The following is a 10,305-nucleotide window of genomic DNA, read 5'->3' on the forward strand; positions in this document are numbered from 1 at the left end:
TTGAACTCATACACACTACCTTCTCTGGTCACAGTGGAATGAAACTGAAAATCAGCAACAGAAGGAAACAGGAATATTTGCAAATACATAGAAAGTAAATAACATAAACAGTCAACGCATCAAAGAAGAAGTCAGGAGGGAAGCTGGAAAATTCCTCTGAGAAGATTGCTGTTGCTCAGTCACTCAGTTGTGTCAGACCGTTCGCAGCCCCATGGTCTGCAGCATGCCAGGCTTCCCTGTCCTTCAATATCTCCTGGAGTTTCTCAAACTCATGTCCACTGAGTCAGTGGTGCTATTCAACCATCTCATCCTCTTCCGCCCCCTTCTCCTCCTGCCCTCAACCTTTCCCAGCATCAGGGTCTTTTCCAAGGAGTCAGCTTTTTGCATCAGGTGGCCAAAGTATTGGAGAGGAAATACTTAGAGAAGAATGGAAAGGGAAACACAATGTGTCTGAGCTTAAGGGGCGCGCAGCAGTGATAGTGCTCAGAGGGAAATTCGTTAGCTGCAAACACCTACGCTGAAAAAGTAAAACTATTTCAAAAGAAACCCCACGTTCATTGAAACATATTTAAAACACCCAACACATGAAAGCCTCTTAAATGCTTCTCATTAGATGGTGGATAAAGGAATGCAGTGTCTGTGTGTGTGTGTATTTAGATGCACACAGCTGTTCCTTGGCTTACAGTGGGGATTGTGTCCCAGTAAACCTATCGTGAGTGAAAATATTTAAGTCAAAAACACATTTAATACACCTCAAACATGCTCAGGACACTAAAGTCTATTTCATAACAAAGTGTTGAAGAGTTCACGTGATTTATTGAACACTGTACTGAAAGTGAAAATCAGAGTGGCCGTCTGTACAGAGTGACTGCAAGTGTGCGGGCCATTTGCCCTTGTGACCTTGGGGAAATGGGGCGTCCGCCCCTGCCCAGCATCAAGAGCCCATCATCACCAGCCCAGAGAAGGTCAAAATTCAAAACTCAAAGTACAGTTTCCGCTGAATATACAAAGAGTGCAGCTGTATGAACCCCGAGAACATTACGCTCAGTGAGAGGATTTAGACATGAATGTCCACAAGGTGTAAGCTTCCTTTTACATGAAATGTCCAGAGACGGAAAGACCTTAGAGATGGACGCAGCCTGGTGGTCCCTGGGGCTGACAAGTGGGAGGGGCCGGGGTTACTTAATGGTTTGGGGGTATTTTTCTGGGGTGAACATTTTGAAAACTTTTTAGAACTAGAGAGAAGTGGAGAGAAATAGTGGTTGTAGACACTGGAAATGCACTATATGCCACTGGGTTATGGGCTGCGAGGAGGCCCAGCCAGTCCACCCTAGAGGAGAGCAGCCCTGGGTGTTCACTGGAAGGACTGATGCTGAGGCTTAAACTCCAGCACTCTGGCCACCTCATGCGAAGAGTTGACTCATTGGAAAAGACCCTGATGCTGGGAGGGATTGGGGGCAGGAGGAGAAGGGGACAACCGAGGATGAGATGGCTGAGTGGCATCACTGACTTGATGGACGTGAGTTTGAGTGAACTCTGGGAGTTGGGGATGGACAGGGAGGCCTGGCGTGCTGCGATTCATGGGGTCCCAAAGAGTCAGACATGACTGAGTGACTGAACTGAACTGAACTGATACACTTTAAAGTAGTTAATTGTGTGCTAGGTACATTTTACATCAGTAAAATACACGTAAAAGAAAGAGCTGTGTTTCTGAGCAAGCCCACCCTCTCACTGAGGCTTTCAGCCGACAGATGGAATCCGGTCCAGCTCTCGCTCTTGTTTTGCTGCCGTGTCAGGGTCTTTGGGGACCAGATCGGCCCAGAGGCTGAGGCTCTTGCAGGCGCTCCCTGTGGAATCTGCTCCTACGAATCTGAAGACCTCCTGGATTCTCCCCAGGAGTTGCCTCTGAGCCTCTGGCCTCCTGGGACACGGTCAGAGCAAGTCAGAGCTCGCTCTGCTTCACCTGGCCGTCCTGGCTGGTGACTGCTGCACTCTCTGCACCTGTGGGGCGACCGTCCCCTGGGGCTTCACTCAAGAAGGGGGCCCTGAGTCCTTGAGTGGGCCTCAGAGGCATCACGGGCAGCCTGCCATCCAGGCCGAAGGGTGGAGCGAGGGCTCTGGCCGACCTGAGGCTCGGCAGGAAACCACCAGCTCTCTCCAGACCTCAGTCCCTCTGCCCTACCTGCCTGTACCCTTCCCTTCCTTTCCCTTCCCTTCCCAGGGTTGGGTTTCTTGAATCTGGACTTAAGCTCCAGGACAAGGGCTGGGCATTCTCTCCCAGATCCCCTCCTATTACACCCCCAGCAGTCCCGCTTGGAGGAAGCCCTCCATCCCGCCACAGGTGGCCCTCCTGTGCAGGGTGGTCGCCCGTTTGTTGGGGGCGCATTCGTACCAGGGAGCACTCATTGGGGGGAGCACTCATGCTGGGGAGCACTTACTGGGGAGCACTCATGCTTGGCTGCACTCGTTGGGGAGAACTCATGCTGAGGGAGCACTCATGCTGGGGGAGCACTCATGCTGGGGGAGCACTCACTGGGGAGCACTCATGCTTGGCTGTACTTGTGGGGGAGCACTCATGCTGGGGAGCACTCACTGGGGAGCACTCGTGCTGGGCTGCACTCGTTGGGGGGAGCACTCATGCTGGGCTGCACTCATTGGGGAGCACTCATGCTTGGGAGCAGTCATGCTGGGGAGCACTTGTTGGGTGAGCATTCGTGCCCAGTGGCTGTCCCTGCTCCAGCGAGACCGCAGCAACCATGGGATGACTAAGGAGATTCAGTCACGTCTGTGTTTGCCAGAGTTTCCAGTCCCTGAGGCCAAGCTCAGCACCACATGCTGACCCCAGCCAAGCAGACCTGGGCGCCAGCCCTTGGCCCTCTGTCCTCATTTCTAGAGGGCAGCGGCCTTCCACGCCCAACATGCGGCCACTTCCAAGCCCAGCTCTGTCAGCATCCCAGGCCGGGTCCCCAGCAAGCATCCTGGAGACTGACCCCTGGCCTGGGCAGCCCCTGGCATGTCCACACAGACCCCCTCTTCCTGGTAAAAGGGTGTCTGACTGCAGTAAAACCCACAAGACCCTGGAGGTCCCGGAACAGGAGGCACTGCATTCCTCCAGCTGTTGTGAAACCCTCCCTCCAAATGTGGCCCAGCAGTCAGAGTAAAAGTGGAATTTCTGTGTATCCTCTCACTCGCTGACCATGTGTCTCGTCTTCCCAGCCAGAAGGCCTCATGGAACGCATCCCGGGCAGACCACAGGGAGGAAGGTCACATCCCTGGCCTGTGTGGGGGGCTTCCATGGGCTTGTTCAAGGGACTGAGCTGGGGAGGGGGGGGTCATCATACAGGGGGAGTGGCCTGGGCCAGGGTGCCGTCCATCTGGGGGTGGGGGTCCAGCTGAGTGAGAACAGAGGCTGGAGCTGAGGGCGGAGCCTGGAGCCGAGTCCCCAGGAGGAGGGGGACCGGGGGACGGAGGCCAGGGGGACCGGGCAGGCTCTGGGCCTCCTCGCCTGTGACGGACACAGAGGGCCTGTGCACCCCAAGGGTGTGACCCCAGGATGTGATTATGAGCCCCCCTCCCGCCTTCCTCGGGAGCCCCAACGCCCAGCTGCCCCTCGAGGGTCCCAGGTCCACTTCGCTCTGGGACCTCTGGTGCTGGTGCTGACTGTCACGCCCCTGGGTCACCGTGCCCCCCTGTTCTGTCCAGGAAGGGAAAGGGCCCGAGGCCAAGGAGATGGCTGTGTTTGATTAGGGAGACGTCCAGAGCCCTACCTTGGGAGGCTGGGGTTTGGGCCAAGATCAGAAGAATCTAACCCTGGCCACACTAGTTAGGTGGAGGGGCTCCAGCAGGCAGGGCCAGCAGCAGCGCCTCAGCCAAGAGAGACGTTCAGCCCTCCCGGACCGCAGAGATGCTTGGGGCCCTGGCCTGCAGGCCCTGCTCCCCTAATCAGTGGTCAATCTAAAAAAGAGGTGGAAAATTTAATCTGAGCCAACCTGAGGATTATAACTCAGCAGACAGTCTTTCAGAATCTCTGAGGACATTCTGCCCCTCAGAGGTCAAAGTACAGCTAGATAAGTGAGACAGAGGGTCTTGCGTCAAAGTCACATATTAACGATTCACGTCGTCCAGCAAGGCGAGTGGTGGGTCGTTGCGACTCCTTACGGGATTGGGAAAGGAATGTCGTCTCCTAAAGAGTCACCTTGCGAGTGCCCGGAGGAGACCTGCTTTCTTTCCTGGGGGCAGGCAGGCACTTCTGCATCTCCACCCCGCCGTCCGCCTCCCGTCCTCCCTGCCGTCCGCCCCGTGCCGTCCCGCCGTCCGCCTCCCCGTCCACCTCCCCGTCTGCATCCTGTCCGCCTCCCGTCCGCCCTGCCATCCCCTCTAGGAAATTTGTTAATTTCACGTGAATTTTTGTATTATATTTTTTTGGAATGAGGCAAGAGTTTTAAGGGATTTTCTTTGTTTTATTGCAGATGAACATCCAGGTGACCCAGAGTCATTTCTGGAAAGAGTATTTTTTTCCCCTTGAATTGCATCAGCACCTTTGTCAAGCCAGCTGACTGCATCTGAGCAGGTTTGTTTCTGGAATCTGCTCTATCCAGTTCATCTGTTGGTCTGTTATAACCATGATATATCACTCTTGATCAGCATTACTTAAAATAATCTTGGAATCATGCAGTAGAAATTCTCCATCCTTGTTTGTTTTCATACTTGCTCTGGTTAAGTCCTATACATTTCTACACAAATTTTAGAATTAGCTTGAATGTTAATTTCTACTAAAAACATGTTAGGGCTTTGATTGGGACTGTGCTGATTCTGCAGATTAATTTGAGGAGATTGGCCTCTTGATGATTCTGACAATATTGAGTCTTCCACTCCATGACCTCAATGTTTCTTTATTTATTTGGGTCTTATATAATTTCTCTCAGCAATGTTTTTACGTTCTAAGCCTATGGGTCTTGTGTATAACTTTTGTCAGATTTATTTCTAAGTATTGATATGTCTAGTTTTGTCTTTTGAATGAGTTACCGCTTCATAAGAAGTTCCAGAACGGTACCGAGAGGCCCCACATACCCACTGCTGGATTTCCGCAGGTGGTGGAAACTTACATGACAAGAGTAAATGTTCAAAAGCAGAAGCTTTATGTAGTTAACACTGTTAACTAGACTAGTTAGTACAGGTAACACCAGTAACTATACTAGCTAGCACCATTAACTAGACTAGTTAGCACAGGTAGCACCATTAACTGGACTAGTTAGCACAGGCAACACCATTAAATAGACTAGTCAACACTGTTACTAGGCTATTTAGGACAGTTAACACCATTAACCAGACTAGCTAGCACAGCCAGCACAGCTACTAGACCAAGGGGCTCACAGGGTCGCCAGTCTTGGCAGGTTGCGCGCGCCTTTGGGGTGTCTCGGGCAGGGATCCCACGACGTGCAGACCCCAAAGCCATGTTCAGGACGTGAAACTTCCATCCCCACAGAGGACTGCTTCCTGTTCCTCCCCAGCCCTTGGCTTCTTCTCCATCACAATAATGTGTCATTTCAGGAGCATAACGTAATTGCAATACACTGGTTCCAGGATGGGCCAGGGCTTGTTTAACCACGGAAGGACACATAGGTGTTTCTGGGCTTTAGCTGTCACAGGTAAGGCTGCTGTGAACATTTGAGTACAGACTTTTTTGTGAATGCAAATTTTTGTTTCTCCAGGATAACCCCGGAGAGGGCTTGTGGGTTGTATGGTAGATATATATTTAACTTTTTAAGGAAACTCTGAGACAAACAGAATGGATGGAGGTGAGTCAAATGTGGTGGGGGAGGGTGGGGAGGACGTAGGACCAAATTTAGAAAAGAGTCTTGGAATTTTCCTTTCAAAAATCCGTTTGTAAAAAGAAATAGACCTACTATATATGGTAAATCAAATTTCAACAAAGGTGCCAAGACGATGCAAAGGGAAAAGAAAGCTTTTTCAACAAATACTGTCAGAATGTCCTTATAGGGAGGAAAGCATGTCCTTTGTCTCATACAACACACACACAGAGAGCTCACATGGGCTAGACATAAACGTCAATTCTAAAACCATGACCCTTCTGCAAGGAGACACAGGAGACAGTCTCTCACTTGGGGCAGGCAAAGATTTCTTAGAGCACAGAAAGCATGAAATAATCTTAAAAACTGCTCAATTGGGCTTCGTTGCTGTTAAAAACTCCTCCTATTAAGAAAAAGACAAAGGACAGAAACCTACGCAGCCCTGCCACCCAAATCCCACCCTTTGATGTTTCCTTAGGAAACAAAACGTGCGTCCACACCAAGGTGTGAACAAGAAGCTTCCTTCGGAATCGCTGAAGCCGTGAGCAGACCCCATGTCTCCCATCTGGTGACATGTCTGCCTCACAGAGCACAGGGCTGCTCAGAAATGAAAAGGGAAGAAACACGTGGCAGGCCAGGTGAGTCTCAAAGTCACAGAGCCAAGTGAAAGAGGCCGGGCCGAAAAGAGCCCACATGTGTGGTTCCGATTATACAAAATTTGTAGCCACAGGCAGACAGCTGGCTTCTGGGGTGTCCTGGAGAGGTGTGACAGACACAGTGAGGTTTCTGGATTCAAATGCACACCCAAACCTAATTACACACTTCAGGTGCATTCAGCTTGTTGCTCTTTAGTTTTAATTCGATAATCTTACACCAATGAAAAAAATACTTTAAAAAATGTGAGTAGGTACTGACAAAGGCCCGTACAGTCAGACTGGCTTTTCTAGTAGCTGCACAAATGTGAGAGCTGGGCCATAAAGAAGGCTGAGCGCTGAAGAACTGATGCTTTCCAACTGTGGTGCTGGAGAAGACTCTTGAGAGTCACTTGGACTGCAAGGAGATCAAAGTAGTCAATCCAAAAGGAAATCAACCCTGAATATTCACTGGAAGGACTGATGCTGAAGCTCCAATACTTTGGCCACCTGATGCAAAGAGCCAAATCACTGGAAAAGACCTTGATGCTGTGAAAGATTGAACCCAGGAAGAAAAGAGGGTGACAGAGGATGAGATGGCTGGATGGCATCCCCGACTCAATGGACATGAGTTTGAGCAAGCTCCGAGAGATGGTGAAGGACAGGGAAGCCTGGTGTGCTGCAGCATGGGGTCGCAAGGAGGTGGACACGACTTAGCAACTAAACAGAACCGACAGCTCAGGGCCAGACCCGCCTGCCCACCTTGTTCTGTGGGGTCTGCCTGGACAGGAGCATCCCCACAGGGCCATGGGCGGCCACCTGGACGTGTGCTGGACTCCGTCCTCAGACGTCCGCATGCCACCCACTCCACCCACCCACCCCCATGCAGCGTGGAGAGGCTTGCTCCTGCTTGTCTGGAACCCGGGGCCAACCCGGCCTTTCAGCCCAATCTTTTCAGCTCCCTGGAGTCTTGGCCCGGCCGGCTCTGGCTGAGGTGTGCAGGCCTGGTCCTCACCCGTCACAGTACCTGGGCAGCCCTCACGAGATCCTGGGGACCGGGGCCTGTGCCTCTGTGCGGCGGCCCTGCTTCAGACGGCCTGGTCAAGCTCACGGCTCCGATAGGCCACTTGTGAAGTGCTGGCTGCTTGGTGCCACGGTGCCCCTGGCCAGGCACCTTGGTGGAGGGCCTCCTGCAGCCATCCGGAGCGAAGGCACGAGACCCACCATCTGCTGCGGGAGGGGCCGCTGGGTCTGGGCAGGGGAAGGCCGTGGAGGAGCACCCCGGGAGGGCCTGGCGCCCAGCTCCCCTCTACACCTGTTCACAGACGTCAGCAGGCCTGCCTCTCCCCTGACCCCGAGCCCCAGCCTTGCCCGGGGTCCTAGTACGGGAAGGCCTGTCCTTGCCTCCCTGGGGTCTCAAGTCCAGGTCAGGACCCAGTCCTCAGGCACGATGCCTCCAGGAGCCTCCGCCCCAGGGCCTCCAGCTGCCTGGAGGAAAAGTGGAAAACAGCTCCTGAAAGCCGCCTTTGGCCCTGGGCCGCTGTTTTCTCTCCTAGCGAACTTGGCCCCCATGTGCTGCTTGACCAGGAAAGGTTTGGCCGCTGTCTGCCTGCTGCGAAGCGCAGCCTGACCGAGGCCAGAACAAACAGAGCCTTGGGGGGCTGGCTTCAGGCCCAGCAGCCCGCCTCTTTCCACAGCCTTTGCTTTTGCTGGATTTCAGACTGTCCTCTTAAATCTCTCCCAGAAGACCCAGCTTCTTCCCCTTTAGCGAGGAAAGGGGTGGTAGCCTGATCTCCCAGACATCTGTCTCTCAGCAGCCAAACTGGGGGTGCTGTTGGCCCTGCCGCCTGCTTTCTGTTGCTGTGGCAACTGCTGTTTGCGGTAAACTGCACTCAGGAGGCTCAGGGCTCCTTTTGGCTGTGAGCTGCTGGAGGCCTGGACATGCATTTGTTTTTATATCTTCTCTTTGCTCCCTCGGAGAAGTGCCTGGCACGGAGGGGCTACGCCTCAGCTTCACAAGCGTGCACAGCTGTGGAGTGCCCTCTCCACGCCAGGCCCGGCGCCAAAGGTCAGCTGAAACTCAGGAGCTTTGCAAACTGTGATCACAATCGGAAAAGCCCCTTGCTGCATGGAATTTGCACAAATGACTAGCTTCCTAAAACCCAAAAGGGCTGTGTAGGACTGAGCTGGTGAAGGCAGGACTGCAACCAGCGTGAAGCTCCTTAGTGCTTGCGGAAAAGACATTCACCCGCAGTAGGTTTTCACCAGGTTCAGAGGATCTTTCAAGAGCTCAGAGTTGGAAAACACAGACACAAGTGCCAGGAAGTGTGGGTCCGTCAGAGACCAGCCCTCAGTAGGGGGTAGGGAGTGGGGGCTGCGGGGGGGTGGGGTGGGGAGGCGGGGGGGCGGTGAGTAGGGAGGGAAGCAGGATTCACGGTAGGGACTCCCTGTCCTGCGCTCAGCCCCCGCTGCTTGCAGAGCCCATGTTTGTCCAGGCCAGAGTCCAGCATGTCTCAGCCCTGAGCCGCCAGGCAGGCTCCAGGGTCCTGGCTTGGACTGTGGCCCTGGACTCTGCATTCTCCTCGTAGCCGGCCAGGCCCCAGGGTGACGGCTCAGCCCCAAGGGAGCAGCTCTGGCTGATCACAGACTTCACAGCTCAAGACCCTGTTGACTCTGTGCCTGCCCGTCAGTAGCTGGGGGTCAGTCGAGGCTGCGCTGGGCTCCAAGAGCTGCAGGGCTACCTCCGGGGATCCTCTCTTCCCAGCACGGGTGGCCTGATCTTGGGGCCCAAACCCAACAGCACAGCATCTCCAGCCCCGCCTGCCTCCGAGCCCAGCCTTCCCTTGCCTTCCTTTGACCTAGCTGGTTCAGTGGCCCACTTCCCCAGAACAGGAGCCCCGCCTTAACCTCACCTGCCAAGTCCTTGTCCCCGGTGAGGTGATGTCCCCCTTGGTCCAGGAGTTCAGACACAGGTGCCTTGGAGGAGGGGTCTCCACGCGGTCCACCTTGACACTCGCTCCAGGAATGCAGTCTCCCCTCCTGTCTCCGCCCTGGCTCAGCCAGCCCGTGGCCAGCACCTTCCTGGTGGCCCTCACTTGCCACCCCGTCCCTTCTGGACGCTTAGCTGCCCCACAGCAGAGCCTTCCTGAACACAGTACCAGCCTTGGCCTTGTGCCTGTGTGCCCAAAACGGGGTGACCTCCCAGAGTGGGGCGGGGACACCCCTGAGGGAGGCGGGACCAGGGTCTCCGCAGGCCCTGGTGAGAGGCCTGGAGGCTGTCTCAGTTTCCCGAGCTGTGAATGGGCACAAAGCTCAGGAGGCAGGGTCAGGCCCCGACCAACCTCACAGTGCTGGCCAGCTCACGTGCTACGTGGCCCCGGCCAGTGTGCTGACCTCTCCGTGGCCTCGGCCGCGGCCAGCACAGAGCGAATAACAGTGCCTGTTCCAGAAGAGTCACACAGGCACGAATGGGTCCCCCACTGAGGAGCTGGTGAGTGCTGGGGGAGAGTCACTGTGGGGGGGGGCCAGGGTCTCAAGGAGCAGGTGTCAGGCAGGGAGGCCAGGCAGGGAGGCCAGGTGTAGGAGGCCAGGTGGGGGAGGCCAGGTATGGGAGGCCAGGTACGGGAGGCCAGGCAGAGGAGGCCAGGTGTGAGAGGCCAGGTGGGGGAGGCCAGGTATGGGAGGCCAGGTGGGGGAGGCCAAGTGTGGGAGGCCAGGTGTAGGAGGCCAGGTATGGGAGGCCAGGTATGGGAGGCCAGGCAGGGAGGCCAGGTGTGAGAGGCCAGGTGTAGGAGGCCAGGTATGGGAGGCCATGTATGGGAGGCCAGGCGGAATAGGCCAGGTATGGAAGGCCAGGTGTGGGA

General features: G+C 54.8%; 1 long non-coding RNA gene across 1 annotated transcript in view; it reads left to right on the forward strand.

The window, feature by feature from the left end:
* Positions 1 to 364: 364 nt before the first annotated feature.
* The window catches only part of LOC120883391, a 15,447-nt gene continuing 5,506 nt past the window's right edge, over positions 365 to 10,305 (forward strand). The window contains exon 1 of the long non-coding RNA XR_005725760.1: positions 365 to 9,932. This is a non-coding gene — a long non-coding RNA (uncharacterized LOC120883391). The remainder of the gene's footprint in view (positions 9,933 to 10,305) is intronic.

Source organism: Oryx dammah, unplaced genomic scaffold (genome assembly GCF_014754425.2).
Source record: "Oryx dammah isolate SB20612 unplaced genomic scaffold, SCBI_Odam_1.1 HiC_scaffold_24, whole genome shotgun sequence".
Classification (NCBI taxonomy): Eukaryota; Metazoa; Chordata; class Mammalia; order Artiodactyla; family Bovidae; genus Oryx; species Oryx dammah.